Source organism: Rosa rugosa, chromosome 2 (assembly GCF_958449725.1).
Source record: "Rosa rugosa chromosome 2, drRosRugo1.1, whole genome shotgun sequence".
NCBI classification, from domain to species: Eukaryota; Viridiplantae; Streptophyta; class Magnoliopsida; order Rosales; family Rosaceae; genus Rosa; species Rosa rugosa.
In genome coordinates, this window is record NC_084821.1 from 20,757,943 (window position 1) to 20,782,233 (window position 24,291).

The 24,291-nt window shown below is 39.8% G+C and overlaps 2 long non-coding RNA genes and 1 pseudogene across 3 annotated transcripts; 2 read left to right on the forward strand and 1 right to left on the reverse strand.

Annotated features, from left to right (window-relative positions):
* Positions 1-1,756: 1,756 nt before the first annotated feature.
* LOC133730529 (fasciclin-like arabinogalactan protein 21) lies at positions 1,757-8,444 on the reverse strand (annotated as a pseudogene).
* A 4,904-nt stretch (positions 8,445-13,348) lies between these two features.
* LOC133729233 (uncharacterized) lies at positions 13,349-20,916 on the forward strand. 2 transcript variants are annotated; one of them, XR_009856309.1, is made up of 3 exons: positions 13,349-13,823; positions 14,255-14,427; positions 20,178-20,916. It is a non-coding gene; the product is annotated as an uncharacterized LOC133729233 (long non-coding RNA). The 2 variants fall into 2 exon arrangements; XR_009856310.1 differs by lacking the exon at positions 20,178-20,916 and having other exon boundaries at positions 13,349-13,476; positions 13,651-13,823; positions 14,255-15,836.
* Positions 20,917-21,539: 623 nt separating this feature from the next.
* LOC133734831 (uncharacterized) lies at positions 21,540-22,460 on the forward strand. Its single transcript, XR_009858601.1, has 2 exons — positions 21,540-21,799; positions 21,907-22,460. It is a non-coding gene; the product is annotated as an uncharacterized LOC133734831 (long non-coding RNA).
* The last annotated feature ends 1,831 nt before the right edge of the window (positions 22,461-24,291 follow it).

The following is a 24,291-nucleotide window of genomic DNA, read 5'->3' on the forward strand; positions in this document are numbered from 1 at the left end:
CTTTTATATATAAAAGATTCACGTCTTTTATGATAAATTTCCAACTCCTTCACCGCTTACTCTCTCTTCCCACCCATCTCAGTAGAAAGAAGTGTGTGTGGCACACACTTATCATCCATAAGTTTGACTATGTTCTTCATATAATGCTGTAATAGGGGACCAACCAATTAAATGAAGTGAAATGTCACATTCACTTAATCTAAATAGTAAACGTAAGAATGGATAGATTAGAGATGGAACCATGTGCACACTTATGATTCAACTGCACGTTAATCAAACAAGCACGCAATTCCAGCCAAAACCATCTCCCATCGTCTCTCGTGATAAGTCGTGTGATGAAGGGAAATAATCAAACCAACTTGAGTTTCTTTCTTGCTAAGCAAGGGAGCTAAGCTAGCTAGCTCTGTTGACTCTTTTGGCTTTGTTTGGCTTGGTATATATTTGCTTGGGTTTTAGCCAATTGCTTTACAACACACATTGTTATAACTTTGAACAAGAAAATTATTGGATAATGGTCCTTGGATGATGTCCTGAATTTGACTAGTTATCCTATATTGCGTCCGAATATTATTCTAATAGGTCAAACATGCAATGTGTACATTATTCGTTTGAAATTATGAGCACATCCAGAAGCATAACATACAGAGTAAGTTTACTACGATGCGCCATTAGAATGATTTTAGCATAGTAAAATATATATTGGATAACAAATCTCGAAATTGGAGGATTTCTGTATGTATACTCCTCTCTTAGAAATGAGTTTAGATACAACTTAGAAGTTAAAACCCACAGGTTAAGAAGTAAAGACCTTGAGCAATTACAAGACTACGAACACCTAACAAATATAATGAATCTAGATGCACTGTTCTGTGACTAATACATTTAGAATAGGCGGTCGATCTTCTAGTCCAAGATTTGATCAGAAATGTTGAAAGAAAATCATGAATAAATAAATCCATGCATGACCTAATGGTGGCCTGTAGAGGAGAAAGGGCAGCGACAACATGCAGAGGATCAGTGGCTATTCTGTGGCCCAGAATAGTGAAATTGCAGAGAAGAGACCAAGAGAGGAAGGGAGGCCACCAGCGCAGCCTGAAATGAGGAGGAACCTACACCATCTTGATAAAAGTCTTCAAATTTGAACCCAATGACTCATGACTAGCAAACGCTTTTATCTTGGTTATTTGGCTAGAAGCACTGTTTCTTAATTATCAGAATCTTTTGGATACATTACGCTACTTAATCAGCCACATAATAAGCGCGATGTTCATTCAAAAGCAGTACTCTTTCTAACTTTTCTTGTTGACTTGGACCAGAAAGCCTAACAAATTTAAGCGCAGGAGATCAAAAAGCCTTTAACCCCACACCAAGAATAGCAATACTAATTACAACTCATTCTCCATATTTCTTCAAGGGATTCAATAGAGAAGCATTTGTGGCCTCAAAAGGAGTAAAAAGAATCCACTGTCTTGGGTCCCTAGTTCATGTTCTCTTGTGGGAATAACTTTAATTTGCATCTAAAAGATAGTGCCATCTTTTTTTCTTACAAGGGACCCTTGATTACATCTGATAAGTGGCTACTAGGGCAGCATCATGGCATGTCCTTGTTAAACTTAGGTGATTGCCAGTGGGTTTTGTTCAATCATCAATCTGAGTAGCTGAAACTTAAAATGTGCCTAAACTCCATGGGTTTCTGGGAGTCCAATTTTGTATGCCCTTGAAAGTGCTTCACTATTCTAGAATGTGTTTGAATTCCTCAATAGCCATAATGCATTCCTGTAGAAAAGTGATAACAGTGTGTCATGCATGAACAAGACTACTGGCTTAGCAAAATGAAATGGGTACGTAGTTATCAAACTTGTTTGCTGATTTAGTATAGAGACCGTTTATTGTAATCTCGCAAATAACTTGAATTGAAAACTACTGTTGTTGTTTGTTTTTTTGTTTTTCCAATAAATTGTAGAGGTTTTTGAATACAAGTCCAATTTCATTTTGTCATTATAGATGCAGCATTTTATTATCAATCTAGATTAATTGACTATTGTCATTATATTTTTATGCCCATTTTGCCCCTTGAGTTAAATATAGAAACAAATAAATTTCTTTGTTCAAGTATATCCAGAATATGTGTCTGGTCCAAACTCTAAGTTACTTATGCAAGTTGTAATAGGGTTTCCATGTACAACTATGATTCTATGCTTGTAATCCTCTATATAAAGAGGTCTCTATTATTAATGAAAGCACAACAAATTCTCTCCCAAATCTCAATTCCCTAAAACACGTTATCATCACGAAACTTTAACCCTGAAATCCCAATAATAGGTCACCGCTGCCACAGCACGCCACACTGTTGCCACAGCGTGCCACAACACACCACACTGTTGCCACACCGCTGCCACACTACGCCACACCGCGCCACATTGCTACCACAGCGTGCCACAGTGCGCCACACCGCTGTCACAGCGTGCTACACCGCGCCACATAGCTGCCACACCACTGCCATACCAGAAACCCTAATTAGAGGTACGTTTTAAAGTTCCCGTTTTTAGAGTTTTTGTTCCTTTTCTGGTCTTTTTCTTCGGGAACTTGCAACCTCCATTCTTCTACTCCCCTTTCTTCTTCATAGGGGAGACCAAAAGCCGAACTATGGGGGTTCATGCTCACTCCAAGCTTGGAGCTTGTAAAGTCCTCTAAACTTAGAGTTTGTTGAGAAATCATGATCGACCACAAACACATCATTGTTTCAATCTAATCCAATACCTTTTGGAGTCGGATTTCTTGGAAGCGACTACGATAAAAAATTCCTAATTTCTTGGGAGTGATTACTCTCAAAAATTTCTTTTGTTTTTGTGGTAGCTTTTTCCGCTCCGAAACTAACCATTTTTCTTGTTCTCTTTCAGGATGAGTAACCTGAACAAACTGGACTTCGCTCCATTGGGAACAATTGGCTCTGGATATCACAAGTGGGTTCATGATGTCCGCCAGCATCTTAAGGCCGAAGGAATCCTGGATACGATTCTTGACCCTAGCCAGGACGTGCTAATTGTTGAGCAAACTCAAGCTTTGGAAGCAAATAGAGCAGCTTTGGAGGCAAATAAGGCGAAAGCCATCATCTTAATGACTCGTCATATAGATGATTCGCTCCAGTACGAGTATATGAATGAAGAAGACCCCAGAAGGCTGTGATTCTCACTCGAAGAAAGATTTGGCAACGTCCGTGACTCCCTGCTTCTTAACCTAGAAGTGAGATGGCAAAGCTTTCGGATCTGTGATTTCAAGTCGATTCTTGACTACAACTCAGAAGCACTTCGCATTAAATCCTTGATGGAATTCTGTGGAAAAGATATCACAGATGCGATGTTGATTGAGAAGACTTTCTCTACCTTCCCCGTTTCTGCTTTGATGGTTGCTAAGAACTATTGAATCAATGCTACTGCAGGACGGATCACAAGATTCCATGATCTCATTGGAACCATGAATGTTGCTGAAAAGCATGACAACATCCTTGTGAAGAACTATAACTCGAGACCGTGGGAACAGAACATATTCCGGAGTCCAATTATAGTCGCGCCCCTAAGGGATGGTGCCAAGAGCGAAACCCTAAATCTAGGGACAATTCTGGACGTTCTGGTCCATATTCTTGCTCTATTGAGGAAGGTAATAGCCAAAATAGGCGGACACGGAACCGAAGAGGTCAACGTGGAAAGAGAGAGGGAGGCAACGCCTCTGGCCATGTTGGTGGCGCTACCAACACTAAGAGCCATCCAGATGACACTTTCAAAGCGCCTCAATCAATGGAGTTTGAGCACAGAGATGTATGTTCTCGATGTGCAGTATCCGGTCATTGGGCACACATTTGTAGAGCTCGTGAAGATATTGTCACCGCCTACAAAGGATATTGTGAAGTAAGAGAAACTCACTATGTGGAACAAGAATGATCTAGAGTAAAGGGTTGAAGACTTCAAATCTGGCTGGGATCAATTGTCATACCCCAGAAATTCGTTATTATTTTTTGAGGATTTTTCGGAATTTAATTAGTGATTAGTGGACGATTTCGTGGTTCGAGGATGGAGTGGAAGTGTTTCGGACGAATTGTTGTTCGTAAAGTATGGTTTTAGGGGGGCACGAAGGTTGACTTTTTATACATTGGGTTTCTCCGAAAACTTTCTTCACAAAAGTCGTAGAGTGCATCGATACGAGTTCGTGGACATATGGAACACGGAAATTGGAGTTGGTATGAGAAAGTTATGGTCAGCGGAAGTTTATGCCATTTTTGGAAATTACTATAAATAGAAGTTTCTGAAAATAATTTCATTTGTGTTATTTTCGGAAAGTTTCCATTTTCATAATTTCCTTTTTCTCTCTGTTCTCTCTCCTAAACCTCGTATGACCCGACCCTGATCTGCTGTTCTGACCCGGCTGCCGTTTCCAACTCCGGCAACGTCCAGCCTTGAAACCTGGACATACCTCTTCGCCTCCTTGTTCCGGTCCTCCTGGTGGTGGCCTCTAGCGTCGATTCTCGGTCACGGTGGTGCAGCAAAGCGGCGAACTCGAGTGCAGTCGGACCCGGTCGGAAATCCTAGCTCTGGCGACGTCATGGCTTCAAACCTTCTGTTTTGAGTTCGTAGGAGCCTCCTCAATCGATCCACGGTGGTAGTTTTGATCGATTCACGATGGAATCGGATCAATTCACGGTGAATAGTGCGTGGGAGCTTGTAACGGCGATAGGCGGCGATCTAGGCCCAGTTGGTTTGAACCCCAGGTATTAAAGTTGTTCTATTTGGTGTTCTTGACATTGTGGATAGTTGGATTGAGATGGTTTTGAGTTTTGGCTGGTGGTGGTTGTGCCACAGCCTGTGGCGGCGTTCCGGCCATGTAAGGGATGGTTTATTGTGTTATGGGTAAATTACTGGTCACACCCTCATCTTTTTGGGATTCGACAGTTCAGTCCCTTGTATCTTAATTTTAACAAGTAACTCCTCAGACATTCAAATTTCACACAATTTGGTCTAAAATGACCATTTTACCCCTCACTTCCTTTTCTTTTTTTTCTTTTTTTTTAAATTCTTCTCTCTTTTTTTTTTTTTTGTTATTTTTTCTGCTCCCCTCTCACTCTCTCTCAGCTCAGAAAGAGGCTGATCACCATGAACCATAGTCCTAAGCAGAGTCCTCGCAGGCAAGGCCGAAAGCTCCCTGTGTGTAAGCCTCTGAGGCACAATGTGAAACCTCACAATCTTCTCAAGCAAAGCCCGAGGATGATGATGAGCTCCAAGCTCCAATCTTGGTGGCACAAAAATAGTCACAGAGCTCACATTTCTCTCATCTTCAAGAATCCCATCAAGAACAGAATGCAACCCAATTGCAAACGGCACAAACCCCTTTGAGCTCAGCAACCGAACAATTCGACCACATTCCATATTGCTCTTCTTCTTCTTCTTCTTCTTCTTCAATCCACCAGAACTAGAAACAACACTCAAATTGGAGTTGCACACAGGCGCGTGAATGACGTCATAATCGGGATCCACAACCGCGAAGGGGCCAAGAACGCCTTGAATCAAAGCGGATCCTTCCACAAACAGATTCGGGTGCGAGACCCAAACCCAGTTGATCTGGACCATCCGATTCTTCCAATCAATTCTCGTGATCGCGAGGCTCTTTTTCCAGTACAGAGTCGGCAAGGAAGAACCTTGAGGCTTCTCCATCAGGTCTTCGATCGAAACCCTAACTGGAGAGGTGTGGTATTTGAGGAGGTCTCTGAGGAGGTGAGGAGGTAGAGAGGCGTTGGAGATGTGGGAGTTGGCGATTGCGAAGATGGTGGAGTTCGGCGAGGAGAGGAAGAGCTCCGGCGAGATTTGGAGGAGTGCCGCCGTGATGGTGAAGCCAGAGGCCCGGAGAGTTCTTGAGGCGCTGAGAGAGATGACGTGGCTAATGGGTATGGCGGATTTGGGGGTTTGGGTAGTGGGGTCAGAGCGGAGGGTCATAGAGATTGCGATGGCGGCGAGGGTGACGGCCATGGTGGAGTAGAGTATGGGGTGTCAGCGGGTGCAGTAGGAAGAAGAAGAAGAAGAAGAAGACGTCTTTCTGAGCCAAGAGAGAGAGTGTGAGAGGGAAGCAGAAAAAATAACAAAAAAAAAAAGAGAGAGAAGAATTTAAAAAAAAAAAAGGAAGTGAGGGGTGAAATGGTCATTTTGGATCAAATTGTGTGAAATTTGAATGTCTGAGGAGTTACTTGTTAAAATTACGATACGAGGGACTGAACTGTCGAATCTCAAAAAGATGAGGGTGTGACCAGTAATTTGCCCTTGTGTTATTTATCATGTACTCATCGATAAGAGCATTTCGATATATAATACGCAATTTTTGGATATCGTATGAATATGTTATGATTTTTACTATTTCGAACTGTTCGATTTTTCGATCCGTGAGAATTCGAGCGTTCGATTGACTAGTGGTTTTGACATATTGATCGTAGAAGTATTCTGGAGACTTTGGGTGGTCTCGGATGAGGTTTCACCTCGATTGGCGTTACTTATGGGGATTTTAGTTTAAAACGGGGGTTTCAGACTTTAATCGCTTGTGATATGTGTACTAAGTTGACACCATATGTAATTAGGTACTTGACGAAGTATTCTTGGACGGATATTTTGTGGTTGTGCTACTCTATTCTGTATAGAAGACACAGCAGGATTCAGATGTGAGTAATCTCACAATGTTCATTTACGAACGAAGTTGCCTTTATCGTTTTGAGAGTTACTTAGTTAACTGCAAACTATAGTTGGTATTAGTGGCATTTATGAATGAATGACTACGTGTCTATATATATATATATATATATATATATATATACACGTGAAATATGTATATTATTATGGGGTGATGGGTGAATTAAGCAATAGGGATTGATGGGTTTCATTATATTGTTTTGAGGCTTGACTTTTCGGGAGACAATGTGTTAGGAATTGGGAATTTCTATTGTTTGAAAAGTGTCAAGATTTTGTGTGAGTTGCTTAATGTTTTGAATCTGACGACCGGGGAGGTCAGATGATTCGGAAGTCACGGGGTGACATATCCTTTTGATTTGGTTTAACATTTTAGGTCCAGAGCAACTTGCTTAATGTTTTGATCTGATGATCGGAGGTCACGGGGTGACATCTCCTTTTGAGAGTTGAGTAACATTTGGTCCTGAGTGATCGCTTTGAAATGTTTTGATCTGACGACCGGGGAGGTTTGAGGATTCGAGATTGCTGGGAGTGACCTCAAGAATATATATCGGGACTTCACGCCTTTGGCCGGGTGAGTGGATACGATCAGTTAGAGCTCTAGTCTGTTACCATTATACATCATGGGGAGTAGCGGGGAGCTACTTGATGCTCATGAGTACGTGTTTTAAAAGGGAGTTTCGGGGATTCTTTCTTTTAAATGTCCAAGTGGGACATGTGGTCATATTGAATTGTCAGAGTTTCAATTAATATGATTTGTCACGGGGTAACTTTTGTTGATTTGAGAATGTGTTTTAAAAGGGAGTTTTAGGGATTCTTTCTTTTAAACGTCCGAGGTGGACTTGTCTATCATATTTAAATTGTCAGAGTTTCAATTTATATGATTTTGTCATGGGGTGACTTTTGTTGTGAGCTTTGGGGAAATGCATATTTAAATTGTCAGAGTTTCAATTAATATGATTTTTGTCACGGGGTGGCTTGTGTTGTTTTCTTTTGGGAAAAGAATGTGTTGTTTTGGGAAAACAGGGTGTGTGTTCCTTTTTCACGAGTTGATAGGTTTTCCTCGGTTGGGTGAGTTGTGTGTGTGTGCTTGAGTTACTCATACGAGCGTTCATAAGCTTACCGGGTTTGTTGTGTGGCAACCCGGTACACTATTCAATAGTGTAGGGGTTAATCCTACAGGTCAGGATAATCGTGGCTGAAACTGAGATCACGTGCTTACGGCTATATGGTAGGAAGCCAATTTTGTGACTTTACCGTTGAAAAGACTTCCGTTGTAGTAGCTCTGAGGAGCATTTACTTATTATTTTGTTGTGGCAATTTAATTCGTAAACTTGTGTAATATTTGACTTTGCGGAGCGAGTCTGTATTGACATAGTGGGTTCAGGACATCAGTATGTACTTGGTTTAAAAGGAAAAAGTTTTCTAAGTATTTTGTATTGATGGCTGAACCATCACGTATGTATAATTATGGGATTATATATTGATTTTAATTGTGTTTTAAAATCGGGGCGTGACATCAATAGATCGCCAATTCTGTTTAAGTCTTTATTTTTCCAAGAGATATAATAGGCAATTGCCATATATTTTGTACTAAATGCCATTTGTTTAGTTTCTCTTCAAACTAGGCTCATCCAAAGTGAGTATGATGTCTAGGAAAGTTTTGAGATAAGTGGTACTTTAGCGAGCTTTGCTACACCGACATCTCTTTACTCACCTGGTCATATTTATTTTGGAGTTACCGAAAGAAGTTAAACGACTACCATTGTTTTGCATTAGCTAGTATGTATTAGATTCCCCGCTGGCTTATGAATAAAATTTCGAGTTCTTTTCATTATGACTTCATTTTGATTATGAGCATATTACTTTGTGACTACGATGGCTGGGTCATCAGGATTAGTTCAAGGACATGGAATAGCCCAAGTTCCTCTTGCCAAATGACACCTTGATTACTGTCACAGAAACTCTCTACGGCCTAGGGCAAATCGCACCATATGAATAGCCAACGGATTCCATGCAGAAATGCATGTAGAGAACGGAAAAGAGTTCCTTTGCACTATCTCTAATGATTGTGAATAAAGGCGCATCTTAGAGAAACTTATGTATCGCTCTAATGGACTCTATGTCATTGCTATTCGAGCTATTAAATCCAATAAATTTATGAGAGAAGATTTCTTAGATTTAGACACATATTGGCTTTGTCATGATAGGATAGGTCATCCTAGTCATGATATGATGATCTGTCTACTAAACACTTCACACAGACATCCATTTTTTCGAGCGAAACGAAGCATGAATCAAAAGTTAATTCCTGGACTAAGTGTGACCGCCGCCGCTGCCTCCGGTGCCGCCGCCGTCCACTACCAGCCTAAGGGTGGCTGGCACAATCCCTATCCATGACGCCATGCATGGATGGCGTCCATCATGGTGATGGCGCCCCAGGTGATGCTGCAATCACCAACTTTGCTTCAAATAGCGTTTCAGACGTTCAGGCCCAACGAAAATCCTCATTGGTTGCTTCTAAGGCCTCTCGCTCGTTTTACAAAGCCCGTTCCTTAGGAAAATTAGGACCAAGACCGTCCTATGCAAAGGATATGAAAATACTTATTCTGTTCTTACATAGAATCCGAGGGGATTCTGTGGACCGATTCAACCAACTTGCGGACATTTAAATATCTTATGATGTTGGTTGACACGCAAACACGCTGGTCACGTGTTATGCCATTGTCCACTTGTCATGCTGCTTATACAACACTCATAGCGCATATCATATAGTGACGAGCTGACTCCCCGGTAATCTCGTATTATGGTGCAAGGCTTCTCACAAAATGCCTTGGAATCGACTACGATGAGACATATTCTCTCGTAATGGATATCTTTGCACTCCACTACCTTGTCAGTTTGATAGTTTCCGAATAACTGAACATGCAGCTTACGAATGTGGTCACTACGTATCTCTATAGGGATTTTGATACGGAACATACATGAAGGTTCATGGTGAACTTCATTTACCCAAGTCAAGTGGCTCTAGACCATGGAGATCGTTTGCAATGAGGTTGAAACGCTCACTAAAGTGACTACTTGATTGGGAAGGGATATGCCCGCACATTTCCTTAACAAGTTTCGGATTCTATCGCAGTTCATGTTGGTGAATGATCTTCATTGGAAGCCCTTAAAGAGTTAAGGGAAACCGCTGAGCACTTGAAATCCGAGTTTGAGATGAAGGATCTTGGGAGAACATGATTATATCTCTGTTTGGAACTTGAGCATCGTGTTGATGGCTGCTTAGGCATTTTTACAAGGTTAAGTCTTCAAGCACACACATGATCGTCCGTAGTCTTGATCTTAAAAATGGTCTTCTTCGTCTGAAGGATGATGACGAAGATGTGCCATAGGCAGAAATGCCCTGCTTAAGTACAATAGGCGCATTATTGTACTTACCCTAATGCACAAGACCAGACATCTCATTTGTAGTGAACTTGTTAGCTAGACATAGCTCTGTGCCAACTTGACGCCATTGGATTGGTGATATAGGCTTGTTACAGAGAGATGATGGATTCAGACCCATCACACACCAGGAACACTGCCAATACTGGCCTGCGTCCTTTATCCCCATCCCAAAACAACATTGGTGTTTTAGAAGGTTTTGCTAATACTGGGTATCTCTCAGACCCACACAAAGGTCGTTCTTAAACTAGTTATGTATTCACTATAAGTAAGACCGCGATATCTTGGAGGTCTACAAAGCAGACTTTTGTCGCTACCTCTTCGAACCATGCAGAGATTATTGCTTTTCGCGAAGTGGTTCGTGAATGTATATGGATGGGATCCATAATTACGCATGTTTAAAGCAAATATGGTTTGAAGTCTACCATAGATGAGCCTACCAGCATTTATGAGGATAATGCTGTTTGCATTGAACAAATGAAGCAAGGCTACATCAAAAGCGACAATACCAAGCACATATCGCCCAAGTTCTTTTATAATCAACAACAATAGACTCTCCTCAAGATCAAAGTGAACTAGGTTCGATCTGAGGACAATGTGGCAGACTTATTTACTAAGTCATTGCCTAAATTCCACTTTCGAGAAACATGTTGGTAGTATCATTTGCGAAAGTTCCGAACTCCTACGACCGTAGTCATTAGGGGAAGATGCAGACATCAGGGGGAGGTGTCTACATGTATGGTCTTGAAATGTGAAGGGTGTGTTGTACTCTTTTTCTCCTTCGACCGTGGTTATTTTTGCCCCACTGGGTTTTTGTTACTCGGCAAGGTTTTAAACGAGGCAACGAGAGGAGCACCACGTTTGGGCGACATGAGGGGGAGTGTGCAAGTATATCCAGAATATGTGTCTGGCCCAAACTCCAGGTTACCTATGCAAGATGTAATAGGGTTTGTATTGGAGATATTCGTAGATATCCAATCATTGTACGATTATGTTTCCATGTACAACTCTGATTCTATGCTTGTAATCTTCTATATAAAAAGGCCCCTATTATCAATGAAAGCACATCAAATTCTCTTCCAAATATCAATTCCCTAAAACACTTTTTAGCATTTATTTATTTATTTTTTCAATTTGAATTTTGAACCCATGATGAACCTGCAATAATTCAAAATATAATTAGTATTATAAAATTGGCAAATATAGATGAGAAATCAACCTAACTGGAAGGTACAAAAAAAAAGTTCATCAAAACCTTCTAGCTAAAAGATACGTATAACCTAAGTAAGAGATATAAATTTAAGGGAAAAATTCAGAAATAGTACATGAAGTTAGGCCCACTACAAATTTCTGTACATGAAGTTTTAAAACTAAACTTTAGTACATCAAATTGCAAGTCCGACCCAATATATATACACGACGTCAATAACGTCGTTAACTCTTATGTCAATATTCATTTGTCCGAGGGTAATTAAGTACTTTAAGTTTCCTCTATCTCTCACTCTCATACACTCAATCCGAGCACTCTCACTCTGACTCACTCACTCTCCTCCCCTCCTCCCTCTCTCTCTCTCTCTCTCTCTCTCTACACAGACCCAGCCCCAGCCCCAGCCCCAGCCCCTTTCCCTTCCTCCATGGCTATGAGTCTGTGACCACCACATCTCCAAAAGAAAAAACCATGATGTCGTGAACAATTTTATCTGCAAAACTTTATATTTGGCACCCTGACAAACCTCTTCTTCCAATTATCTTGAAAATTTAGAATGGAGTGGGTGTGTGTACACCCACACAAGTCCAGAAGCTCACTGAATTTCAGGGATGATGGCGTCGGCCACTTTCAAGTTCTCCAGGGTTTGCTTGTACCATCACCATTCCATAATTCCTAGATCTAAATCTCCTACATTAATTTCAAATCCTAATCATTTTTGCTGCGATTTCATTGCTGGAAATGAAAAATTGATAGTAGATAATACGGCTGCTGCAATTGACTACAAGAACCCTAATTTGGTCGTAGTCGATGGCGGACGCCTCTCTTTGGACACCGAGCCCTATTTGCAGAGGAATAAATAAAGGAAAGAAGGAGAAAAAGGGAGGAGCTTTAGGTTTGATTCGTCTCGGGAATGAGAACTAGGGTTTGTTATGGTGGGAATCGATCCTAATAGAGAGGGCGAGGGCCTGACAATCGAGTTCTGAAGAAAGGATAGAGAAAGAAAGAAGGAGAGAGAAAGAAGGAAGGAGAGAGAAGGAGAGAGGAGACATAGGGAGGACGGGAAAGGAGAAAAACCAGGTCAGGAAGAAGAGGGCGAAGTTGGTGTGGTAGAGACAGGTGGTGAGGTTGGGGGCAGAGGCATCGGCGGCGGTGGCGGTGGTGGTTATGAGCAGAGGGGCTTGAGATTTAAGAGGCACAATGACAAAGTGAAGTGAGGGAGGGGAAGCGAGATAGAGAGACCGTTTTACCCCTCAACATATGACACTTGGCACACAAATTAACGACGTCAATGACGTCGTGTACGTATACTGGGTCAGGCTTGGAATTTGATGTACTAAAGTTTAGTTTTAAAACTTCATGTACCAAAATTCGTAGTCGTCCATAGTTCAGGTCCACTTACCAAATTTTTCCCTAAATTTAAGGATTTCCTCTATTGTAGGTATACCATAAATAAGAGATACGTACCTAAGTAAGAGATATACCTTTACAGATTAATGTTCTTTGATTACTATAATCAAGATATGTACGTAAGTAAGAGATATAAGTTTATGAATTAGATTTCTTCTATTGTAGGTATAAATAATTGAGATATATACAAAATGAGAGATACATGATTAACTTTCTTCTATTGTAGGTATACCATAAGTAAGAGATATATGTTTACGGATTAATATTTTTTTTAAAAGGGAAAATTACTGGTCACACCCTGTACTTTAGATGCGTTGACAGTTCAGTCCCTAACATCCTAATTTTAACAAATAACTCCTCAGACATTCAAATCTTACACAATTTGATCTAAAATGACTATTTTACCCCTCACTTCCTTTTTTTTTTTTAATTATGTTTTCTGCTTCTCTCTCACTCTCACTCTCTCTCACAATGTGAACCAACGCCCTAACCCGACCGGCGCTCCACCGTCAGGCCGCCTCCGGCCGACGCACAGGTATCATTCTCTTCATCTCGCCGTTGCTGACAGCTCTGTGGCCTTGGATCATCCATGCATCGAACGAGGAAGGAGAATCGACAATCCAAAGCTTGCAATTTTCCGGCGAAGTCTTCTCTAAATTCCGACGACTCCGACGGCCGATTTAACTCCATGGGGTATGAATCTTTCTCCCCTTGTCACGCTCTACCTGCTTGTATAAATGGTTTTCGATTTCGAATGGGTTTTGATGAATTTGAGTTTTGGGTGACATCGTAATTCACTACGATTTCGGTTTCCGGCAACCGTCTGGGTGTCTTCAACTTGTTTTTCGTCCGTCACTGTGGTCCTAGAACTCGGAAGTGTGGCTGGTTGAGCTGAAATCGTTGGCTGGGCTGAGCTGATAGTTCCAGAATTCGTTAAGTTTGGAAACTGACGAGAAAAGAGAGAGTCCATTGTCGTGTTTTCACCAGAAAGCTAATGTGAAGGAGTTTGAGTTCCAGTCTGCAAATCAGACATAACAAAGGTAAATTCAGAGTTCTGTTAAAGTTGATAATCTCTGAGATTGAGTAATTGTGGTGATTGTGGTTGATGAGTTGAAATTGAAGTCTTCCAGATTGTGTGTTCAATTTATCAAGTTGATTTGATTTTGTTTGTGGTGGTTGTGTTGTAATTATGGGAGAAGTTTAGGTCAGTCGTGCTAGAGTGGACTGATAATAGTTAGTTAAAGCATAACAACTGTTATTTAAAAGCAGGATAAATAACATGAGATAATTAATAAACTTAAACTTGGTGATATCTATCTAATATATTATGTTTACATAAATACCAAGAGGCTTATGCATTTATCTTGTATAACAAGATAAATGAAGATATGTACATGCAGTAGAGTTGGATTGAAACTCTAACTCCTTGATGGGACTGAGCTTAGAGTGATCCAATTTTCTGTATAAATAGGAGTCCTTGTGTTCACTCAAGATACATGGAAAATACAGCAGCAATACCATCTAGCTTTTCACATATTGAGTGCTTCACAGAAGGTTTTTATTAAGTTCCTCATTCCAGCTCCTGCCATTACTCCCAGCTGCACTATGCTCATTTCAAGATGGCTCTCCAAGCAACTGAAAAAGGTTGGTTTTCCAAGTCACTTTATCATGCTTATATCTATGTGTATTTTGGTGTGTGCTCATTTATATGTATATGACATTTTTGTATGTGTTTGTGATATTAAATGATTGACTGTTTATTTTGCGGCAACAAGTGGTATCAGAGCCACAAATCATTTTGCACAAATCGTTGTTTACATGTTATGTTTATTTTCAGAAATGTTTCTTTTTGATGGAAATGAAATGAAACAAACATTTGGGCTTAGACCCGTTTCTGGACCCAAAGAGCATGACCCAACCCATTTTAAAACAAGTGGATCTTCTTAACCCGTAACCTTATTACGGACCCTTACTTAAAAAAAAGTCATCGTCATCATCTTCTAGTGGTCCTTTTTCTGGAGAAAGAACGCTGAATTGATTTTGTTGAATTCGGATTACTCGGCTCGAATTGATTGATGAGACTTTCTCAGACTGGTTCGATAACATGTTGTATGTATAGAATTGCTTCCACTAACACTTGTTTTGCAGCGCTGGAAAGCATCCGGGTATGTTTTCTGTGAAGATTGAAATTTATGTTAATTTCACTTTGAATTACATGTTAAGAACCCTAGAGCTCTCCTGGGGGGGCATTTAAGCTACTAGGTTGGTGCTCAGATGAAATTTAAACTTCGAATTGTTTGATGATTGTTTTTCATGTTGGTTGATTATATTTGCTTATATATTGAACAACATGTGGATGAATGATTCCTTGAAAATTGCTTTCAATGAAATGGTATGATTATATAATTGCTTGATGACATGATCGTAAATCCACTTGTGAGAATTTTTGACCTTTAAATGATTGTAACTATCTCCCCGTTGCAAGTTTGATTGTCAAGTTTTTGTATTGCAAGTAAAAGAGAGCTCCTAGTAAACACATGTTTATGGTCTGGAGCATATGGATCTCAGTTTCAGTTTTTGAATATCAACTTGAGTCTTTTGGACCCAATTGTGTGAGATTTGAATGTTGAGGAGTTATTTGTTAAAATTAGGATGTTAGGGACTGAACTGTTGACGCACCCAAAGTACAGGGTGTGACCAGTAATTTCCAAAAAAAAAAAAAAAAACCCTTAGCCCACCCACACTTAGATACGTAAGTGAGAATCGCACCCATGACTTCTATAATGTTGGAATTATAATTTACCAACAGGTCACATCTCACGACAAAAAATAAATTCAGATATGTATCTAAGTAAGAGATATAAGTTTACGGATTAGTTTTCTTCTATATTGTAGTTATAAACAATCGAGATGCATATGGTGAGAAGAACTCCATATATGAGCTATACTGAAATGCTGAATTTTTGAGCTCTTAATACATCTACCACAAAATTGCGTAATGTTTACCTTAGAATAAGGTTACAATAGTGGTTTGTCAACCAACAACACACACACACACACACGTTCCTTTCTAGGTTAAAGGTAAGTTAAGAAGGAAATGTTAAAAAAAAAAAAAATGAAGAAGAAGAAGAATAGCTATCATCCATGGAATGATTTACACCAAAAGGATCACAATCGTATTGGGCCAATAAGAAAATACCTTGACCATAGAAAGCTTAATATTAAAGAAGGAGAACCATGTTCATAAAAAACTTGACATTACATACAAGAGCCATAACCATAGAAGCTTTGGTGTTGAAGAAAAACATTATCAAAAAATTGGTTTAGCAAGATTCTTAACTTATAGAAGACATCTTTTAAATTAGAATAATTTTAGGGATGAGTTATATTAAATATGGTATTTAATGTCATATCAGTTCTATAATTTTATACCGGATCAATAAGAATAATTTAAAATATATATATATCAAATATGATATTAAATTACTAATCAGATTGCTAATTTTAATCCTATTAATTCTTGCCTTTTATGTTCAAAGACATTCAATAAGGGCATATAAGTCATGTAAAAAAGAAAACTTAATAAGGATTGAGTCAGCAAGATGAAAAAAGAAATAAATCCGAGGTTGCAGCTGAGTCACTGGACCGCAATTAACAAGAAAAATTGATGTGGACCACAATCAATATGGGGTCTAACTTTTGGACTTTAATCTAATTAATGGATCATTGAGGAACAGATCATTAAGCTTAGTAATAAAGTCATGATTAAAATTAAAAACTTGACAATTATCCAAGCTCCAAACATTTTTAGTTATGGGGCAAGTACGAAAAAGATGATTGATAGACGGTCCATCAGCCTTACAAAAAGAATACATATTTGCATTAATAAGACCAAATCTCAACAATCTATCTCTGGTTTTCACTTTTCAGTCTACCTTAAAAGAGTAGCCAACTAAAAACCCTCATTATAGACTTTCGATCAGTTCGAAGTCTAGTATGGGTAAAGTTGGGTTCTATCACATTCTTGTTGACTGTTGATAGAATAACTTTTGCATCTTTTTTTTTTTTTTTTTTTATCAAGAAGAAACTTCATTAATAATGAACTGGATACAATGAGTTTTGGCAACATCTCATACATAGAAATGGCCACTGGACTTCACATTGAAACTCCAAAATGACAGACTAACGGAGCCAAAAAAGGCCCCGACTCAACTACAGACTTAAACTTGCACAACAATTAAAAAGCAAAGACAATATGCACAGGAGCATTGAATCCTTGACACACAACTTTGTCAACACTAACTCGCCACTCAGAGTCCTCTTGACCTGCCTTTGATCGACCAAGTCTACACTCGTTGTGACTTCGAACCCGACCAAATTGAACTGCTGGACCGTCAGACCTGAGACTAAGTTAAACCTAATACCATTGCCACCCTAATGTCAACATCGTCAATCCACAAATGCTCCAAATCGCCATCACCTCCGACTCTCAATCAGACAGGAACAACCCACTAGAAGGCCAAGGATGAGTGTCTATGCCAGTATGCCACCGCCAGACATTTTCGCCACCGCTGCTGACCCAACCCCAGAACAGGAACGACCTCTAGACCGCCGAAGAGAAGATTGTCGATGCCAAAATTGCAGTGCACCCGACCCAACAGCTAATACTTAAAACAAAATCTTGATAGTGACTTGTTGCTTAAAAACAAAAGAAAAGAAACCAAACCCTAAAAACTAGTAATAACTGCCCACCAACAAGGGCCCAAAAAACATGAAACCCGGCCCAACCCCCTTTTGCCAATGCCTGCAGCGAGCAGCCATCGCTTCCAGAAACGGACCACCGCCACTTGCATCGGATTCCCACCCGCTTTGGATCACCTCTTGTAGTAACTCCTTGCCAGCACCGGACCACCCTCTGCAACAGATTGCCATCCCCTGCCTTGGATCAGCCCCGCCTGCACCGAACGCTGTCCTCCCCAAATTGGAATTGGGAAAATTCACATCTCCAATCCAGAACAGATCAGCCTTCGACCACCATCCCCGTCCAAACTGACTGCGATACGCCTCCACCTATCTCGCCTCCTCAGCCCATCCGCCTGTGAACCACCACCTCATCCAGCCATAACTGAAACACAGCCATCCGGCGGTTGCGACCCCACCTACCTCCTGACACCAATCCCCTTGATCGAGAGCGAAACCCTCCCGATCTTGGGAACCCCAATCAAACAACAACAAATCCCGTGAGAGCCAACCAATTCCAGAAAAGCTCCAACTTGTGCAGCAACTTTCTCTCTGAGAAAACCAGAAAACCAAAGCGATCCGCCGCCCATCCGGCTGCACCCACCACATGCCGACAAGGCATGGTGCCATCGCTGACACGGGGAGCCGCCGGACAAGCCCCAAAATATTTTTTTGCCTCTCTCAAACCCTAGCGCTCCGTACGCATACTCTTGAACCCTTTTCCAGGAGGAGCGATATGAAGGCAATAACTTTTGCATCTTACTCATTATAATCGTTCATTATAAATGAAGTTTCTCTTTCTTTCTTTAAAAAAAAAAAAAAAACTTCCACATTTTATTAAGCAAAGCAGAGTTAACATGTTTATTGATAGTATAATTTTGAAGCAAAATATCTGTTTTCACAAAGTGAAAGAACTGACCAGCTGAGGTGGGACCCCAAATAAAAGCATCATTTCGGTTACTGACAGGAATGAGGATACCACATATCTGGTAACAATGACTAAAATATCGAGTATCGAGGAAATATCGATAGTCCGGAAAATTGAAATTTCGACGGAAATATCGAGGATATATCAATATCGGTAAATAATTGAGAAAAATGATGTAAATTTGAATAAAAACATGGAAATTTTACATGAAACTTTTAGAAATGTTTATTAATTATCTACTATATTTCACAAGAAACCTTGAATAAATATTATTATATAGTAAGTTGTACTAATTTAAGGTGAAATAATAAATGTTGAATCGCTGACAATTTTCTAAAATTTACTTTAAACATCTCAATTTTTTTTTTTTTTTGAAATATGAAAGGTGCAACGAATGAGTAAATTTGACTCAATTTATGAGTAATTTTTAAAGGTTGTTATAAAAATTTCGAACTGTCGGTGAATAGAAATGTAAGTAAAAATTATTCTCAAAAAAGAAAAAGAAAATGTAAGTAAAAAATGAGAGTTGTAAATTAGTTATTAGACACAAACCTCAGTTATCAGATTCATTACATAGTACATACTAGGGCTAAATACTAGTTAGTACCCTGTGGTTTAGGTCCAAAATCAATTCAGTCCCTGAACTTCTAATTTCATCAAAAACACCCTTGCACTTTCAATTTTGATCTAATAGGTCCAATTCGTTAATATTCTGTTATTGATTCAAGTTATAGTTGGATTATTTGTTGAAAAACTATTTATTTTTAATAGTATGACTCACTCCTAAATTGACTATGCAGACCACCTCGACACCACATCATAAAACATGGGCTATATATGAGCCACATTAACAAGTTAAATAACTCAATTGTCGAAAAACTAACAAATTGGACCTATTAGATCAAAATTGAAAGTGCAAGGGTGTTTTTGATGAAATTGAAAGTGCAAGGGTGTTTTTGATGAAATTGGAAGTTCAGGGACTGAATTGATTTTGGACCTAAACCACAGGGTAGTAATTTGTATTTAGCCCTACATACTACGTATATATATTATAAAGTTGCAATTTATACCCATATGCAAGGATAGCAGAGATGATCTAGTCAATCAAGAGTATCCAGCCAAGCTGGGTTCGAACCCCGGCAGCTGCAAATTGGCTTTTTTGAGAGGAATTTTATTCCAACTAAAAGTCAATCACGTGGTAGTGACGTGGCAGGTGAGAAATTGGTCTTAATATGGAAGCTTCCGGAAGGCACGCCAAAATATCGTCATTATATCGAAGACTTCCCAATATTTCGCGAAATTTCCATATTAAATTTCGATTTTTCAGTCCTTGTCTGGTCAACAATTTCAGCGTTCATCTAATAACTTAATTAAGGGAAAAAGCAAACTCCAATTAAAATTTCAGAAATTTATACTTTAATTTTCCAATCTCCAAGTATCCATCAGAGATCATTAGTGATAATTTCTCTACAATCTGAGACTTAAAAGATAAGTTATTATATTTCAACAAAGCTTACTTCATCAAACTTGTGACATGTCAAATGACGTGCTAGAAAATAAATAGTATCTTATCCCATCTCAACTTCTCAAGCACCTGGATTAGGACGTACATTACTCAAATGTTGATTAAAAAAGCCGATTTGATTGATTAATGAAGGTGATGACATGAAAATGATACAAATATTGTCTTCTACAAAGATATTGACTTCTAATTTCCTCTGTTCAGAAAATACTCTATCCAATCGTGTTTCGACTTTTGTGCGCTCTACTTTTTGGGAAATAGGCTCTCTGTTTTGGATGGAAGATAGCTGAAATGGCTCAACAAATGTCATCAAGTAGACTCGATCTGTATACACCGATCCATGTAGCTTAGTGTAAAGGCCTTGTATTGTTTCCTTGTTTCACGAGGGTCACATTAGCTATATTTTGGCAGAAAAGATTATAACTAAGCAACGATATGACTCTTTACTCTTTAGTCTTGTAATTTGTTCATATTTCATGAATATTTCTTTGGATAGTTTTATTTAGATCTCCTAATTTACTATTTAGACCTCCCGTCTTATTTTATTCCATCACACTTCCTATTTTACCCTCTACATTAGAAACGTCAAAAGAAAGCTGCCCCATTTAGTTGCCACTGCACTGCTAATTTCAGTTGGCCAGATCCAATCTGAGCTGCAATCTGTTGTGATGGTGGGAGAGGAGCCGTGATATTCATGATCCAGAAAGAGATAAGGATGAAGGAATGAAGGTGAGGTTATTGGAGAATGAGTTTGCAAAGAGAGAGAGAGGAGTTTAGTATTCTCATGAATCAAAGCCTCAAAGGTCAAAACAAACTCAAAGTAAACGAAAGATCATATCTAAAACAATACTTTTATGAATTACAATAATCAAGATCAAGAGAACCAAATACAACATTTACAATAATCAAAATATACAAGGTCATTTTCTTTGGTATCTATTATGGATAGTCTCATATATATATATATATATATATATATATATATATATATATATATATATATATATATATATATATATATATATGGGAAGGTTCTGAAGAGGACGTCCGCAACCCAGAAAAAGTGCGGACGTCCCTCCTCCGGCGTCGGGAAGGCGGCGATCACTGCGCTCCGAGTGCCGGACGCACCCTCTGGACATCCCAGACAGCCTCGATCAAGCGGCGAAGGCGAAGGTGATCGGAAACTCGGCGGTGTGCAGCAAGCTCGCCGGAAACCATGGAAGCCCAGAAACCTGCAACCCCGACCTCCTCCGACCCTCCGACCTCGATCGCTGCCCAGAAGAGGTTTGGGACGCCTCCGGCCTCCGTCCGGCAAGCCCCGCCGCCTCGTAGCAACCTGAAAGCTGCTGCAGCAGCGCCGTCCGCACTTTAGTGAAAGTCCGGACGTCCTCTCTAGAACCCGCCCGTATATATATATATATATATATATATATATATATATATATATATACAGCAACGATCGAGAGAGGACGTCCGTGAGTATCAAAAAGTGCGGACGAAATGATATGAGCCGTAGATTGCTTTGAAAAAGAACGGTCTAAGATCCAAAACTAGTCTCCACGAGAAAACCAGAGTACCCAGTCTCCACGACAAAACACTCTAGCTTGTCATCATTCTCTTCTCACTCCTCAGTCTCATCATCTCCACCCAAAAACCATTAACAGCGCCGGAGTGATTCCACTAGCGACGCCCGATATCAGTCCCCGCCGAACCTCGTCATCTCTTTAGTCCTCCTCACTGCTGCCGTTTGGGTGCGACGATGATGTGGTCACCGGAATTCATTACCGATGAAGACCCCGATGAAGGTCCCCAAGTCGCCGTATAAGGTAAAGCTTTGAGTTTTCTGAGTTTGAAGATTTGGGATTTTTCGGATTTTGCATTTGATTTGGTCCTTTTCAGGGTTATGGATTTTGTGGTGTGTTTGATTTTACAGGTTTTGGATTTGCAAGATGATTTCAGGTTGGGTATTAGCTTTATTGATTAGCTACTGTGCTGGTTTCGAGTTTATTGAGAAATTGTTTCTGTGATTGGTGATTTAGCGTATGAATTTTGTGGTCTGTTTGATTCTTTAGGTTTTGGATATATGCACCGGCCTTGCAAGACATGTATGATAATACACTTTTTTGTTTAATTAGTTAGTTGTTTTATTATTATAACTGACCAGTCTATTGACATCTTGTTTTGCAGAATCTGTTTGAGACAGATAAGTTATTTTGTGATTGCAGATGCTCTCTATGAATGAGCTTCACTCTGTACAAAGTAGATTTTCTTATCATTGAGTAGAAATATTTCTTATTTTGTGACTGCAGATGCACAAAAATTATGTTGGTCTTATTTATAGGTCTGTACTTGATTCTATTGTCATCTGTTATCAGTTTAATGGCTCAATTACAAAAGTGTTAAACTTTGGTACAGCAAGAAGTTCTTGATTCTCTGTTGTGTAAATGATTTCTTCAGTCCAAGAACTGAATATGCTTTTTTGGCTCAGATTCTTCTACTTTGGGACCATTTTGTTCACAACTATCCCTTTGCATTTGGGTCATCTATTTTCTGGCTTCAGCCAAACACTATAAAAGAGGCAAATGAAGAACAAGATTCATGTGACCAATTAAAGGATAACAAGGATGACATAAAAGCATGTCATCAAGGGACTTATGTTATTGCTACTTCTCTCCAGTAGTGACAAAATCAAGTCTCCCAACTCATCTAGATCATTGTTACATACATAGTTGAAGCTAGAAAGATTCAATTAGTTCCAACTCAAGATGAACTTTAGGAAATTTAACCAGAAACACCAACAAGGGAATGGGATTGAATTAAAAAGATAGGGACCAATAAGATAAACATAGTTTTATTTCATCAAACCACCAGAACAAGACCAGTACTCAAAATTAACATTAACTAAAGCCTTTTATAATGGAATTCCTGCTGGATATATAATACAACATTCATGTAATGATTTCATTCCTTCCAACATTCGTCTAACTATCTCTTTTATATATCACAAAAAAAAAATCATATAGCTCCAATTCTCTCACAAGTATTCAAAGTTGTACTAATTTGTTTTGATTGCTGAAGACGTAATCTTTTTTATGGAGAATTTTTCAAACAGTACCTGAACTAAAGGTCACTGTGAATTAACGTTCCTAACTTTACACTAATTACACTTTGGTACCTGGACTATAAATCTCGACCCACTTTTGGTACACACCGTCAGTAACTCCGTTAACCTCATGTCATTATTTAATTTTGTACAGGGTAGTTTGGTATATTCACACACACACACACACACACACACTCTCTCTCTCTCTCTCATGATCAAATCTCATCTCTAATCTCATTTTCCTACTTTCTGCAACCTCGGCTTTGCCTTCACCTACTGCCTAGAAGCCCAGATAAACCGTAGCTGCCATTCCTCCAAGCCAAGTCATTGTCAACCGCCCTAGCCTCTCCAGGCCAAGCCTTGCGTCGCAACCATGCCCCAGCCTCCAACCGAGCCTACCCAATTTTTCTCTCTCTTCTTCCTGCATTCCTCTTCTTCTCTCTCTCTCTCTCAAAGTTCTGATCTTCGATCCATGGTTTCTTGACCCAGAAAACTGAATTGATAGCTTGGCTAAAATTGGAGATAAACAAATGAAGAAAAGGCTGAGTCTTTGAATCTCCAAATTGATAGCTCGGCCCCTATGTACAAAACATGAACTCACTCACTGTGCATAAAACCATCATCAAAATCAACACCAAAACAATCTAACTGGGAGTAACAAAAGACCAAAGCTTTTAACAACCCAAAACGCCATCTTAGCAAGCGGAGGAGCAGCATCGAGCTCGCTACGGTTCTTGCTTGGAAGTAGCAGAAAGTTCCACTTTCTCCTTGTATTTGTCACGCTGCCGCACCTCGACAAACAGAGTTGCTCTTCGTCTCTGTCACTGGCATTGACCACCTTCCCTATGATTCTTTCTATTTCAGTCTAATCAATCCAAGCAAGAAATCAACACAGAGGTAGGAGAAGAGGACTCTCCTTAATTTCACACTGGAACCGCCTCGATCCTCACAGCTTTGCTTTTGCTCTTCCCCACCACTGTGAACGGACTCGACCCTCGAACTCGAGGCGGTGATGGCGACTTCGGGTTTGGGTTGGAGACGGACCTCATCGACTCCACGGACTCCATCGTCCTCATGAAGCGCTCCTCCCACTCCATCTCCCACAATCTCTCCTTCATCCACCACGCCATCATCCACTCCCTCTCTCTTTCTTCCGATTCTGATTCCAATTCCAATTTCGATAAATCTTCGATCCATGGTTTCCCGACCCAGAAA